Genomic DNA, 17,603 nt, shown 5'->3' on the forward strand with positions numbered 1-17,603 from the left:
CTCTTATCTGTTGAAAGCACACGTTTAAGGACGTATATACTGTCACGCGCGCACACAAACACACATAAATTTTTACGTAAGAAAATGTTTATTGACAAAGAAATCGTAAGGCTTATAAGTCGCTTGAAAAAGAAAAATTCGAAAACTTTCGCAAGAGTGTGCGTTGTTTATTTATTTCTTGTCTTATATTAAAGAAAAATAATAAAAGAAATTTTTTATTCTTTCTTTTATGCAGTATTAGACTTCATTTTTTAGATTTCATTTTTCATTATTTCCAATAATCTTTGATTGTTCATAAATTTTCATCTAATATAAAACTTATCTACAATGTTTAACATAATTATTATTTTTATAATTCTTATTTAATATTAAGAATACAATCGGGTTTCACCCGGATCTCTCAAATAGGATGTATGCATTTATGAGATAGTGATTACATTTTTCTGAAATTTAAACGGAGTAAAATATTTAAATTTCATGTGATAGACTATAAAATAAGACAATAGACTATAAAATAATATACTGAGTATTCATAAAGTATGGTAACCCTTAAAAAACCTTTCCACTACCACCTACCCAAACTATAGTGGAAAAGGGACAAACAGAAAAGTTTAAAAAATAAATATTTTGATGTAAAAACTATCGTGCTATCGTGACTAGCCTTAATAAAATGGCAACCATTTTTATAAAAAAATATAAAAAATTAAATTATTATAAAATATATTATAAATATAAACATATTAATGCATAAATATTTATAATATTAAATATTAATGTAAAATAAAAATTAAAAAAGTATTCGTTTCATACTGGATTTAAAATTAATTTAAAGTTTACTTAACCTGTTTAAAGTTGATACGAAAAGTTTACATATTAAAGGACCATAGTTGTTGAAAATGTTAAGATTTATTAATATTTAGAGAATTCTTTTACAGTTATGCAAGAAATTAAAATTATTAGCTCTTTAACATTTAAATCACAAGGATGAGAAGACTGCATATGGTGAATGTTATCTATAATCACCAATATTTATATAACATTAAATAAATATAGTGGGTACGAATAAATATATTATACACAGTAATTCATGAATAACGTGGCAAACTTTCAGTACATGCTCTACTAAGAAAATAAAGAAGAAAGTTTATAAAAACATAGGTGTGCAACAATTCCAGCCGCGGTGTAATACGTTGATTCTGGAAATTGTATATATTAATTAATTGCCGGATAATTAAGTGATGTTAAGTACTTCCTCTATTTATTTTAAATTTACATTAAATTAATGATTACATTATGTTACAAGAGTTTCTCATACTTTTAGTTAAGTTCACATTTTTGAATATATACTAAATATTCTGTTTACCTAGAACATATATATATATATATATATATATATATATAACTTAGTAATGTTACAGCTGGTTGATTAACAAATAAGATGAAAGAAGATGATAAGAGATGTTTACAGTTAAGCAAGAGGAAAGAAAACAAATAAATCTGAACAATAGGTTCAGAAAACGCTTCGTTAGTGAGTATCATCCGGTGAAAGATTTCGCCGTCTGATTTCTGCGTCTTCAGTAAAATTAAGGCAAACTTTAATAATTCTTAGAACCCCAATTAAGGGAAAAAAGTGCTATGACAAGAGGTTTTATATGAAATCTGACCTGAAAAATTAAAAACTTTTTAATTATTTTTAATTTAAGAAAACAGAATTTTCTGCTTTCAAAGATTTCAAAAAATTATGAAATCTTTGCAGTTGAAAAAAAAATTCAATATAAATTTAGTAAATTTTTATTGAAAAGATGTTAATTATAATTGTAAATCTTATACCCTTTCCAAGTTTTGATTTATCTAAGTAAAGGTATCTTCTATTTAAATATCTATTTAGTTAAATCAAGGTATTTAAAAAATATTTAAGTTAATAGAAAATTAGATTTGAATGAAGGTGCAGTTGTTAGAAATGGTGGAAAATGATCTTGGTATTTTAATGTTAACATTTATGTTTAGCAAATATTGCTTATTGAAGATTGGGAAGACTTTCTTAGTAAGAAATCAATCATGTTTTCTTGAAAAGTAGGAATCAGTGTGAAGATTGGTATATATTACTTTGCTGAATTATATCAGACTACTATTATATTTTGTAGGAAATAAAGGATTAGAAATCATATCTACAATTTTCGAGAAATATAGAATAAAATAAAAATGATTAGAGTCGAAAAACAAATTATTTTATGTTTGGCATAACTTGTTAAATGGGTAATAAACACCATAAAAGTTTTATGGAAGTTTATTCTTATTTTCATTAGAAGAAAATATCCTAAAAATTTCTTACATTCTTCATGAATCACTTTGTATATTAATTAAGAAATATAGTATAAATAATTTAAAATAATAATATAAGTTAAGTTGATGAAAATACTGTATTGGGTAATTTTTAAAGAATAAATGTTTTGAGCTTTCTTTTCAGTAAAAGTTCATTTTATTTCTTTATTTTACATCAGCTTTCTGTGAAATTAAATTTCCTATCGATTCCTTGGGGAGTTTGATAAAAATGAAAAAGACGTTTTTATTTCTCAATATAGTTTCCTTTTAAATTTATGTATTTAGTCAAAAGGTAATGAAGTTTTCGGTAACATCCTTATACTTTAATTTATCTAAATTTTTAAAATAAGGAGATATTTCGGCAATAACTTTATCATTTTTCTCTTTCTACTACGTCACTTAATTGGAAACAAATAATAGTTTAAAGGTGCTAAATATGTTGAGTGAAAGGGATGCGGTAGAATTTCGTATTGTATTCAAACAAGTTTGTTAATACAATCGCAGAAGAGAGAGCTAGAGCTGATCCTTTGCTTAGTGAAAAAGACATCACCATTTTTTATTAAAAATCATTTTTTTTTCTTTTTACTCATTTATACAATCCAGAAATAATGCACAATATTGCTCGGTTTTAATTTTACTCTTCTCTAGAAAGTCAATGAAAATTATTCCACTAGCATTACAAAGGAAACCCATCTATAAAGCCATCATCATTTCTGTTAATAGAACAGGTTTCGCCTTCTTTGGAGAAAGTTTCTCGATTGCTACCCCTGTTTTCACTGTTCCTAAATTTCATATCGATAGTGATGTATCAAAATTTCATTAACCGTTGTAAAACGGCGCAAAAATTCTCTCAGTTACATTATAAAATCCATATATCGTGCTTAAAAATACGCTTTTAATCGCTTGTGAGCAATGTGACATCAATCTCACAAACGGTTTTCGTATAAGTAAATATTTGTGTAAAATATGACGTCACAGTTCATTTGAGACTACTGTTGTCTTTCCGTTTTCACCCACTTTCAATATTCTATTCTACAACGCAATATAATAGATTTTTTCAATGTTGTCGGTAGTTATAACCTGAAGAGGCCAGTCAAAAAGTTGAAGTTCAACTTTTGCGCTCATATAGCCACTCTAAAAATAACCAAACCACTTGTAAATTTTTCTAATCAACACAGCTGACTCGCTAAAAAAATTATCCATATTGGATTTTTTCTTATCTGTACGGTTTTGCTTAAGTAGTAGTTTGATCTCTACACAAAATAAAGTTTCGTTATTTTTCGCAAATCACAATACTTGTTACCAACTCAAACAATGGCAACAACAAAATTATGAATGTATCTGGGTGTAGCTTGATATATACTCGTAGCGGAAATACGGGAAACTAAAAATAATCTAATTGTTGTACTACGTTTGCTATCTCTTGACTTTCACGGACTTAAATCCTGTCTATGTTAATAATTTATTGAAAGATTAACTAGTTTTATTTACTCGTAACATAAAATGAATGTTTTTACTTCCTTGTGCGAAGTAAAGGATGGATTGCAATCGCGAAAAAATTTCGGTTATCAGATTTCAAGGAAAATATTCATTCTGATCCTCACTAAATCCATTTTGAGGCGTGACGTCTGTACGTACATATGTATGTACTTATTTCGCATAACTCAAAAACTATTAACCGTAAGATGTTGAAATTTTGGATTTAGGACTGTTGTAACATCCAATTTTGCACCTCCCTTTTTGATTGCAATCCACTGAACCAAAAGTATCCAAAAAAACCCAAAATCCCCAAAAATTGGATTTTGAACTTTTTCTTAACTGCAGCAATAAATCCTCATTGAGAGCTTTCCAAAAATACATCGTAAGTGATACTTATTTTCATTGGTTCCAGAGTTATAGCCAAATAAAATTTTAGTTAATGAAATATTTGGATCTTACAAGGGGAAGGCACATCGGTTGGAATCAGACTTCATCTCCTTTTTTTTAATTTAAATATATTCATTTATTAATAATTATTAACCTCTGATTGCAAAAACAAATAACGATAAATAACAATTTAATAAAAGCAATAAAAAAAATATGAAGAAATATCAGTTATTAAGGAAATAAAATTTTATCTACTTTTCATTAAAAAAAAAATGTGTATATGCAATTTAATAGGCGTACAAGGAATCCATGTGGTGCCCACATCATATATTTTTATTTTAATACTTTTGAATTTAATTTTTATAAATTAAGTTGTAAAATAATAGATTCAATTTTTAAAACTACAATTTTTTTTTAAATTCTTCATCATATACATAATAATTAAAATCATTTTTCTATAGTTGGCGTTTAATAAAATTATAGAAATTTAAAATTTTCTATTGATGCAAAATTAACATTTTTAGCCTGGAAAATTTACTTCTTTCAAAGATTTAAAAATCTACGAATAACAAAATAAAACCGACGTAGCGTTCGTTCACCAGAATCAAACAATTTTCACATACTCAACTGCAGATACACTACTACAAAAAATCTCAATTTCAATGAAATTGATCGAGTAATTTAGAGATCTTTGAGAGACAAAATATTAACCTTAATTTGAGCGTAACTCAAGAACGACTCAACCAATTTTCATCCAATTTTCAAATGCACAACTTCAGATACAACATACCTAAAATTTCATGAAATTGATGTAGTAATTTTAGAGATTTTTGTGTCACAATTTTCTATACGTAGCCCTATATATATTTTGCATATTCGTCATGGCTTTGCCCGCTCTATAACGTTACTTGCGTTTCCTGTCCCGGTCAATTTTTTTAAATTTTATATTCAAGCAACCGAGGCAGATGCAACCAGTCGTATCGCACATACAGTAACAATGGCAGGAGCTGTGTTGGTTGAACTGCCGCGTATTACACCTCGCACTCTTTAAAAAAAATTGAAGTTTAAAAAACCCGAGAGTGGTTTTTAAATATTTATCTGAAGAGTATTAGCAAACTCAAATTTACTGAATAACTCGTTTAGTATAATCGGAATTGAGAAAAATTTATAATCATTGTTCAGAAAATTTTCTATTCTATACTGCTTTTAAGGTACAATTTTAAAAAAATCTAGAAAATGGTTTTTATATATTCACATGAAGACAGCTCACGCCAAAAATCAAGTTGATATCTTCAGTAGCTACTGAGAAATTTAAAAAATAATAGATCCAACTTTATAACTATTTTCTTTTAAATTCTTCATCAGTTACATTATGATTAAAAGCATTTTCTCAATAATTGGCGTTCAATGAAATTCAGAATTTTAATAATTTTAAAATAATTTTAAATTTTATAGGTTTATAAAAAATTAAAATTTTTTCCCCTGGAAATTTCACTTCTTTGAAAGATGTAAATATCTATTTATAATAAAATAAAAGGGACTTAGCGTTCATTCAGTAGGAAATCGTTGGTGACTGTTAGACTAGGTTTAAAAATAAACACATACATAAGTCTTAAGTTCGTTTAATTTTTAAAAGCTTTATAAATTTTTATTACTATTATTATTATTATTATTATTATTAGATAAAAAAATAATATTTATTTAATACTAGCAGACCCGGCAATGCTTCGCTATTGCTCTCTCTCTCTCTCTCTCTCTCTCTCTATATATATATATATATATATATATATATATATATATATAATAGAGAGAGATAGAGAAAGAGGGAGAGAGAGGGAGGGGGAGAGAGAGAGTTTAAATGAACACAATTGAAAATTTGATAAAAAATTAAAAACTGAACTTCACAAATTTTACCTTTCACTTATTCTCCTTCCCCTTTTCCCTTCCAACTTCTCCCTTTCATCCTTGTCCCCCACCACACTCACAGTTTCCTTTTTACCCTATCCCGTTTTCCCCTTTCCTCTTTCCACCTTTTCTCCTTTTCCCAGTTTTCTATTTTCCCCTTTTTCCCGCGCGTTAATCGGTTCATTAGTTTTTTGGTCTTTAGCGGGCACACATACGAACATGCCTTTTATATGTAAAAATATATATATATTTTTTTATTCTATATATATATATATATATATTTATATATAGAATAAAAAGGTCTGTTTGTATATTTGTTGTTTCGTAAATATTTCAACACCGGCCCCACGTAGCGGATATAGTTTTTGCAAAAATATTTCTTTTCACGTAACTAATATTCATATTCTGAATATGAACGAAATCGGTCCATAAATATCATTTTTCTAAATATCTCAACCCCAGCGCCATCCAGCGAGTTCATTTCTTGCAGAGATAATTCTTTCCGTGTAAGTAACATGTATTCTGAATATGAGGCAAATTGGACAGTAAATACAATTTTTCAAAATATCTTTACGCTAGCGCCACGTAGCGGGTCCAAACTAATTCAGAAAACTTCCCCGGCATGCGTCCAACCATTCCTTAAAGTTTCATAGCTATCGGATGAACGGTTTAGGAAGGCATATGAGACATACAGACAGCCAAACATTCATTTTTATATATATAGATGACAGTAAGAAAAAAAATAAATGGCGTTATATAAATAATTTTAAGTTAACATAGTAAAGGAAACCCTTATCTTCACATTATTCTGATCGACTTTTTTCTCTAAAAAACTTCGCACAAAATAAAACTTTAGATTGAAAGATTAAAATAATAATACTAATATAAAAAGTAATATTCATTATAATAATATGAAAAATAATATTTTATTAAATTATAAACAACGAAATATTTCACCGGTCGGTCCAGAGATCTTATTTTATTATATAATCTATCATCTTGCTCTCTATTGTTCTGAAGTAAGATTGTTTTGTTGGATTTTAAAATTTTTTTCCGATTCTTTTCCATATTCTCTCAACAGATTTAATAGTAAAACCATGAAGAACTCAAATATAGCAATGAAAATTATTTCACAGACAAAAAGTTGTTCGTATTATTACAATTGTTTTATGATAATTAATTTTAAAGTACTGTTTGTTTGTCAGTTAATATTTATTATTTAATATAGCGTCTACTAATGATGATTGTTTAAAATTTGATAAAGGTTCAGATTTTGGGTAATACATTTTTATCTAAAAATATTTTTTTTTTGGAAAATTATCTTTTCTTTCAATTCGTTTTAAATTTATTCAAATTCTGACATAATTAAACAATATTTTCGACTGTTTTCACATAAATAATAACGAAAAAATTTAAAAAAATTATTTTTTTTTTAATATTAGTTTAAAAATAAATATTAGAGGTCACCGTAAGATAATAGAATAAATACATAATATCCACTTGATTCTTTTATAGTAGAATGCAGAATAAGTTAAAAGACTGATGGACGAAAGTAATCCCTAAGGAACAAGAAAAATAGGTTACCCAGATTAGAAGAGATATCAAATAAAGAAAAGTAAACATTTATGTTGGAATCAAATAGCTTTATAAAGTAGAATTTGAAAAGAAGACACTTTAGGTCAAACCTGACAATAATAATGTATTTATGACTTTTTTAAATTATTTTTTGAACTCGTAAATAAAAACTAATCATAAAACAAAATACTTAAGTAAAATTTAGAGTAAAGTACATGGAACTTCGTACAGTTTCTTTTTATTCAATAGACTGAATAATTTATAGAACACGAAGCTTTGTTACAAAAAATAAATAAATAAAACTTACATACGACTTTAATGTATTCAAGTCAATATAAATTATATTAAATAAATGATCACTCGATAAAATCTACCGTAAATAGAAATCAAATATGCAATGAAATTACAAGAAAATTACTAAAGGTCATCTACATATAATACTTCCTTAAATAGCGGAAATCTTGAACTTAACTTAACAAATTAAGCAGTACAAACAAATTGGATAAACATATATTAAAGTACAAAAGGAAAATGATGGTTAAATAGTGTAATAATTTTTTTATTAGCAAAAACACATTACACAGAAAAATCTTTACTAGTAGACACATTTTGCAGAGATATCCGATATCACCGACTGGTAATTATCAAAGAGATATTGTGCTTTCATTAATCTCTGTTTTTGTTTATAGATTTATCAAAACTTAACTTAAAGACATCCGTTTATAGAGTACCAAGAAAGAAAACTACTACATAAATGTGGAAAACGGTCTAAAAAACGAAGTCTGTACATAAAAATGGCGTAAAACTTGAAGGAGTGCAGTATCTTACGCGTACCTTTAAGAGACAGACTGAAAATCGTTGGTTACAATTAGAAGAGAATTTTTTCAATCTAATAATAACAGTGGCTCAGCAATGGAAACTCTCCCGCCAACATACCTTTTCATTATTTTTAAAAGATTACTACATTTTGAAACAGAAAATTTTATTAAAGTCGTTAGTATTTTTCAACTAACAGAAAGAAATCTTATAACAAGATTTAATTTTCTTAGTTGTTCGTTTACTCGTCGCAAACAAACAAACGAAGTTTCAGATTAAAAAAAAAAATTCTTTTCTTAGTTAGAGATAGATAATGATAAAAATTATTTATAAATTTTATTACAGGTATTAAATTTTTGTCGGTAAATAATTTTATTTTTATTTATTTATTTAATAAACTTTTTTTTGAAGGGATAGTGGCATACAATTTAAAAAAATAAAAATAAAATAAAAATATTAATATAATTAAAACAACTGTCTACTGGTTATTTCTAATGTGTTATTAACAATAGTGCTGATTCAAACATAAATCGAAGAACTTGGGAAAGACAGCAGCGAAGATTGGAATACTGATTCGAGAAAACAGAAGTTATGCCAAATTTTAAAATCGAATCTTCAGTTCTCCAACTAAATAATAGCGCAAGACATAATTAAAAATAGTCTACAAATATAAATACCTTGGCGAAATAGTAATTTCGAATTATAAAGAAAAAATTCGGTGTACACAACACATGCTGCCTAGTACGCACAATAAATTACATTTACACATTTTTTTAAATGAAAAGTACATAAAATTTTATTTCATTAAAAACTTCTATATTTTTATTTTTTTTGTTATTATTGAATTATTATTCATAATAAACATTTTTCTACAATGAGAGGTTAATAATAAACCAATATATTTAAATAAAAAAAAAAAAAGTTAAAAAAAAGGAAATGAAGTTCTTTGAACCAATGTGCCTTCTCCTAAGATCCAAATATTTCATTAATTAAAATTTTATTTAGCTATTACTCTGGAACCAATCAAAATATGTACCACTTATGATATCGTTGAAAAGTTCTCAATGAGGGCTTATTAATGCAGTTAAGAAAAAGTCTAAAATCCAATTTATTTAGATTTTGAGCTTTTTTGAACACTTAAGGTTTAGCGGATTACAATCAAAAGGCCAGGTACACAACTAGATATTATAGCAGTCCTAAATTCAAAATTTCAAAATCCTACGGTTAATCGAATTTTAGTTATATGAAATACATACGTACACACATACATGCATACGTACGTACATATGTCACACCGAAACTAGTCAAAATGGATTCAGAGAGGGTCAAAATGAATATTTTTGTTGAAATCTGGAAACCGAAATTTTTTGCGATTATAATATTTACTTTACTTCGTACAAGAAAATAAACGCAACAATTCAGAAAAGAACAATCAAACTTTAAAAGTCCAAGGATTATTATGGTCCACATACAAAAGAAAAAAAAATCAATGTCAATGCACAATATATTATATTACCGTTGTAAAATCTAAAGCCACGAACGCCTGTGAAACCCTGTTCAATCTAAACTCTAAATCCGTAACCGATTAACTTTAAATAACTGATAGAAGAGTCCTCAGACCAATCTAAACAGTAAACTCCAAGTCAAAGGAAAATTATGGATAATTCCCGACAAAAATCTATACACCATGTCAGAATCAATCATCGATACCATGAAAAAATGATGACTAGCATATTACGGACACATATTACGGATGATAGAGACCAGACTAATGAAACAAATTTTCATTAAAATCAAGAATTACAAAAAGAAGAATAGTTATAATGGTTTTAATGAGATCGAAGATCTAAACCATTCGTTCTCGGAGCGGGCGATAACGCCCCTTGTTGGCGCTGGAGGCCTTCAGGGGCGGTAGAAGACCCACAAAAAATTGGGGGCGTTCAGGCTGTCTAGGAAGGCAATGGATGATTAAAAAAAAGGAAAAAATTATGTTTTCCTAATATTTCAAATTAAAATGTAAAATAAAATGTAATTTTCAACTCAGAAATAGGTTATGATGAAAACAATAATTGCAATTGCTGTTTTTAAGAGCACATCTTAAAAAGAGCAGTTAAATTATTTTTAACAAATGGTAGTTCAAAATTTTGGGAGGGCTAGAAAATTTTTGATTCTCAATGGGCGGTGGGCGAAAAAGATTGAAAGTCAATGATTTAGACGAACTTAACATCAAGGACGAAATAATTCTGGGAAGAGAAGACTAGAGAATCCTAAAAATAAAATTCATTAGACTTACCCTAAAAAGATTATGCCCAACACAATTACATAAAATAAATAAGGGCAACCAGGTCTCTACAGACGAAACTTGTATAAAAAAAATATTGGGAACAAAAGAAGAAGCAGATTGCACATTCCGAAGTCGTTCTTCAAGGATTTTGAAATAATGGATTGATAAATCTACTCCTCAGTGTTGGGCGTAACAATACTAATAATAGAAAATTTAATTTTTTCAAAAAGTTTATGTAAAATAAAATAAATAAAATGAACATTTATTGAAAAGAAAGTTAAAAAAAAATGTTTCTTAAATATATCTAATTACTCAATCTAAATTAATATTTTTAATTATTTATGTTTATACTTAGTTAATATTCAGAGTAATTCATGAAGAATGTAACAAATTTTCAGGGCGTTCTACTGGAAAAAATAAAGAAGAAAATTTATTCGAAAACACTTCTTAAGGGAGTATCGGCTGGAGAAAGATTTCCCCCTGATTTGGAGGGGGCAGAAATCAGGAGGTCAGCAAGGGGACAGAAATCAGGAGGGGGGTAAAAATTAAACCAGACTCTAATTCTTGGAAATTAAATTAAGGGATAAATTTAGGTGATTTCATATGAAATCTAATCTGAAGAATTGATAATATTTATTCCAAAACTTTATTTTTTTTAGTTTTCGTGTAATTTGGGGAAAAAGACAAAAAATGGGACATAAAGCTTTTAAACAAAACTTATAAAGAGTTTGATTTTGAAAATGATATGACTAAAGTCAACAGAATTTAAAAAAAACTAAAAACGTAAGAATTTTAAAGTCGATCTCCGTGGCGAAGTGGTATCGTCTCAGTCTTTCATTCGGGGGTCCTGGGTTCGAATCTTGGTCAGGCATGGCATTTTTTTTCATATACTACAAATTTCAATTCTCATAGGGCAAAATGACCGTAGTAGTCGATGCCCGTAATCTCAAAAAAAAGATTTTTGAAGTAGATTATTTGGTATATATTTTTTTAAATTAGGAAAATAATATTTCTAAGAGTATTCGTTGTTTTAATGTCTTGATTATGTTTAATAATGATAAAAATAGTAATTTACAGTTGCCAATAATCTAGTGTAATTTATAATTTACATTTGATAATATTTTAAGTATATATTCTTAATTAAATTTAAAAAAAAATTGTTTAACAATTTTGTTCAAAGTACAATAACATTAATTTTTAATACCCAATGTACGCTGAAAGTGATTATTATGTTCTGTTAACATAATCTTAGGAATGTATTCTAATTTTAACATACGCAGATTTTGCTTTCATTTTATGATTTTTGTTGTAGAAATTCCGGGCTATAACTCGTGAATATAAACAAAGATTTTGAAACAGAAGAATTCCTAATTATAAAAGGTTTTCCGCCATCTTTCATTATTTACGACCTATGGGGGTCATTTCCAACGGTTGCTTGTTCTATTGAACGCACTGCAGTACAAACTATTGCTGAACATGAAAATATTCAAATAATACAACGCTGTCCTTAACTCAGCACTAAAAATTCTCATTTTGAACAGATATATCATGTAATAAAGTATGGAGAATATTAAATAACGAGAAATATTATACTTTTCATTTTCAGACCTTTAATATATTCAACCAGGTGACTGCAATTTAAGATTACATTTTTATTTCATTTCAATCCAAGAAAATAAAAATATGGTACATTTAGTTTTATTTGCTGACGAATTTATTTTTATAAAAAAAAATTGTTTTTGAACTACTGAAAATCCACATAAAGTAATATAGTAAAATTTTCAAAATCTGTTTTATGTAAATATATTGTGGTATAATTTGAGGATAAAGAAATTTTTATAATTATTTTTTAAGATCGCGTAATGAGAAATGTTTTCTGACTTTATATCAAATCGTACAATTTTGAAAATTTATTAGTTATAATAAATTCTAAAAGTTGCAGGTTTTTTATTACGCTTTTTTATTATCAACATTTTGCTGAACATAAAATTTCACGTTCATTTTAATAAATATTTAAAAAAAATTCTTTCTCATTTTAGAGTCTATACGTAATACATAATTTTTTTTAATGAGTTATATACACTTACATATTTTGAAGGACTTAAGCATTTCTGGTACTTTAAAAAGGCTTTAGGAATTAAAAAAAAATGAATATTATCTATATCATTTACCGATCTCTGTGGTAAAGTGGTAACGTCTTTGCCTTTCAACTGGAGGTTCTGGGTTCGATTTTCAGTCAGGAAGGCATTTTCTCACACGCTAAAAAAATTCATTTTATTACTATGTATATCGCCAGCTGTTACAGGATAAAAGCCACATAAAACGGCAATATAGAGGACTTAATTGCTTTTCTCTCCGTCAAGCAAATTTATAGATATTCAATATATCATTTATTTAATCATCGTTTCAAAGGAACAGACTGTAGATCTTTAATTTTATAAAAAAATATGGCCTAATGAAAAATGTTTTTAACTTTATTAAATCATCTATTTTTAATAATATATTTTAAAAGCTTTCATTTTTTTACTCTCTTCATTTTTAATATTTCACTAAACAAAAAACATTTCATTCTATTTAAATATTTTAAAAATAAATTTTTTTTCGTAATCTCTGAATCTACGGTTAATAGCACAGCACTTATATTCTGAATGACGCACTCGCATACACACAAAAATTTTGAAACACATAGGAACTTCTATACTGTGTGAAGACTAGTTATTAAAAAATAGGTTAAAAAATTTTGAATGTTGTTCATTATTTAATCTTTGAAAAAGATTTGTTAACCTTTAACCATTTTCCTTATTATATGAAATAAATATTGTTTAAGTAAATGAAAAATAAGTTAGCATTTTTAACAATTTTGTTTTGATGTACATAATAAAAAATAAATTAACTTAATTTGATATATACGTACAGTATTTTTAAAAAATGTATAAATATTTTTTTAAACAAAAACTTTGTTAAAAAATTGAAATAAATTAAAAAACGCACGTGTACTTATCTACGCACATAAGAAGTTAAACTTCTTTGGCGTGAATAAAAAAAGAATTTTTTTACGCATCCGAACAAATTTGAACTGAGTCAAACGAACGATAGCCGACATCAAACACTATGAATAAAAGTTTTAATAAATAACACTTAAATAATATTTATTTTTTACAGTTTAAAAAGTATTTAAGTATTCGTTCTCATATAAAACAAAGTTCATCGAATATATTTCGATTAGTTTAGTTCCATTAATTCTTCGGACGACGATTAATTAGGCACGAGGGTTATCATCGGCTTATGATATGAAAAATATGGTACAAATTTATTTTATAATAGTTTATTTTATTAAAAATTTCGATTTTTGTAAATTTAAAATTATTTATGCAAAATCAAGAATTTATCTGATGTGTGCTATTTTCTATGTCATTAAGAAATATAATTTTACTTATAAAAAATAATCCTTCATAAATATAACCTCAAATCTTGATACACAATTTTCTCAAAAAAAAAAAAAAAATAAATAAATATACGCTGCAATATTAATAAAGTTTTATGAATATGAACTGCAATATTCACAGTTTAAAACATCCGTCTTCAGAAATCCGTGTATATAAATATATATTTATTACGACTCAATAACTGTTTTGTTTATAACACTAATCGCTTAATTGCATTGAACGACTGACTGTATTAGACACTACACGCATGTGCGTGCAAACTGATCCACTTGGGGCTGCGCCAAAACTTCATGGTGTGTTACATCGGCTCTCGCAACTTCCGTAACTTTCTGAAAATACACTCTCATTAGTTTCTTCAAACGGACCAAAAGAAGTATAACTTCAAACATTTATTCTCACATTTAAAATTACATAGCTGGATTTTCGAAGTGCTGGCATTTAACTTCTTCATGATATTATAACTATGAAGAGTATTTCTGAACAAAGGCTCAGGAGACTGGAGAATCGGTGAAGACAGTAAATTCTATACTACTGTTTTTTTGTAAAAAAAAATTCGTTGTTTATATGGTAAACAAAACGATAAAGCAAACCTACTTTTGCTCTTGGTTACTAATGCTACTATTATTAACCTAATCATTGATATGAAAAATTATATTTATGTTAATATTTTCATCTGATACAAATATTTTTCTTAATTATACTTTTTTTAAATTTGATAAGGATTTAAAATCAATCAATTTTTAACGATAAAAATCGATTTTGTAATTATCAACTATTTAAATTTATAACTTTGAAAAATTGAAATAAAAATTAAATACAGTAAAAATAATTGAAAAAGCTTAAAAAATGACAAATGACAACCTTAACTGCATAATGTCTGAGAATAAAAACTTGGAAGGAAGAGCAGTTCGAATATTAAAATCAATCTAAGAGTTGTAAGTCTTTAAAAATGTTAATAGAAATCAAAGATTACATAATCTAATTTCTGTTGAAGGAAATAATTTACCTTTATATTTTGATTCGAGGTTAAAATATTGTTAAAACAAAGACAAAGTGTAAGTAAAAAAGTTATGAGAACATGAACAGAGAAGATGCTACTAATCGTTTGCTACAATAATGGCAAGAGAAGTGGAATGCCGTTACGACTGGGGCGTGGACAAAAAAACTTATTCCTGAGCTAGGATTGTGGCTGGGAAGAAAACACGGCAATGTAGGGTACTAGCAGTTAAAATTCCTCTCCGATCATGGATGATTTGGTGTATAATTACACAAATTTAAAAGAAGGGAGCTCTCAAATTGTGTGTACTGCGGTGAAGAGTACACTCTCTGCCAGACCTTTATTGAATGTGCACGTTGGGGGGGTTCTAAAAGCTAGTATAACATTAAAGAGATTACCCCGGAAACTACAACAAAGTATATATAGAGAGGTAAGGAGGAATGGCTGACAATAGAGAGATTCGTGGCTGCGTTTATACGAGCAAAGGAAGTGGCTTACAGGAAGTAGAAGGAGTTATTTTACGGGAAAAAAAAAGATCGTGACCCAGCTGCTAGGTCAGGGCTGCGAGTGAGGCCTACCGTGAAGGAAAAATCTGGGTTTAAAAATCACCGATGTAAATGTCTACTGAGGCATTTACATCGGTGGCATCCCAACGAGGATTGGCTTATTACTATAAGATGTAAAAAGTAGAGGGCGAAAGACGGCTCCCGTTAAAGCCCATCAGGGCTAGGAACGGGAGGGGAGGTGGCGACCGGAAGCGTCACAAGGCGGGTGTCTTCCCCTACGGGATTGGAGTGCTGGGGCAGAGCCCAGGAACGGCATTGCCGGGCCCGGTGTCCCTGGCCTTAGCGGTTAGAGGCAGACGAAAGATGAGAATAAGTAAAAGATCCGGAACCGGTAAGCCGACCTGCCATGGCGGACGTACTACCGGTCATGGATACCGGTGTTCTTTGGTGGTTGGGTTTCAATTAACCACACATCTCAGGATTGGTCGAACTGAGAATGTACAAGACCACACTTCATTTACACTCATACATATCATCCTCATTCATCCTCTGAAGTATTATCTAAAAACGGTAGTTACCGGAGGCTAAACAGGAAAAAGAAAGGAAAGGTGGGAAGGATCATTAGAGTCACAAGGACACTCCCCTGGGCTGAGTAATACTTGATTGTTGAGCCGGCCCAAGGAAGCAACAGAACAAAGAAACACAAAAAAAGTAAAAAAGTTAAAAAAAATTATAATGATGCTAGTCAAAATAAGATTATAAAATGTTAAAATTAAAATTGTTAATTTTTAAAGTTAATTTATAACTTTAAAACGTTATAAGTTAATTCTTATAACTTTTTAACGTTATAAGAATTGTAACTTTAAAAACTGAAATATAAATAATATATAAATAAAATTATCAATATCTTTTAACATTAACTTTCCTTATGTTAACTAGTCAAAGTATGAAAACATATGATAAAAAAATTAATACATAGTTTAATTACATTTTTTCTTGTTTATAATGGTATCTCTTGGAATTTCCTCAGAAAAACAGAATGAATTTTAAAGATACAAAAATAGGCTGTCATAAGGTTTCATGCCCGTAAAAAGAAATCGTTTAGACCAATATTTAATAGATTAAATATTTTGACTAATTTTTGTGTTTATCTTTATTAATGTGAATTTTAAATTATATATCTTGTACATAAATAGGTAAGTTGACAAACTTACCCATACAAACAAATAAACAGACATATTTATTTGTTTGTTCGCAACAGCATCACGCGAAAACCAACCGACCGATTATTTTTAAATTTTCAGGATATATACTTATTATCCCGGTGAAGATTTTGAAATTTCTCCCGCCACTGCCCCATTCGGTCGTCCTAAAGCATAAGACCGAATCTCTGTGCCACAAACAGCAACTGAGCCTTGAATAGTTTAGCGACCAGTGTGCCTGTGTTGCATACCTGTATGTGCGTAAGGGGAAGGTTTACAGTCTGGGTTTTCTTCGAGGGAAAAACCGTTACAAGACATGTAACGGTTCCCTCAACATGTAACGGTTCGTCGCAACATGTTCCAAAACTGTCTCTTCTCGTTACTGCAGGCAAATTCAAAAGACTTCATTTTACAACTCGATGGAGCATCGCCTCATTGGCACGAGCGTTTTTGAATGAAAAAGTGCCCCAACAGTGGGTTGGTCGAAACGGTACCCAAGATCTCTTTGTGCTTGGTCTGTGAGATCTCCAGATTTTTTTTCCATCGCTACCCGTAAACATCGATGATGTTATACATCGAATATCAATTGCGATCAATTCAGTGAAGCGTGACATGTTGCGACACATCTGGAAGGAATTCTCTTTTCATCTTTATATTGTCCGTTCTGGTTCTGGTGGTAATACT

Source organism: Lycorma delicatula, chromosome 10 (assembly GCF_047948215.1).
Source record: "Lycorma delicatula isolate Av1 chromosome 10, ASM4794821v1, whole genome shotgun sequence".
In the NCBI taxonomy this organism is placed as follows: Eukaryota; Metazoa; Arthropoda; class Insecta; order Hemiptera; family Fulgoridae; genus Lycorma; species Lycorma delicatula.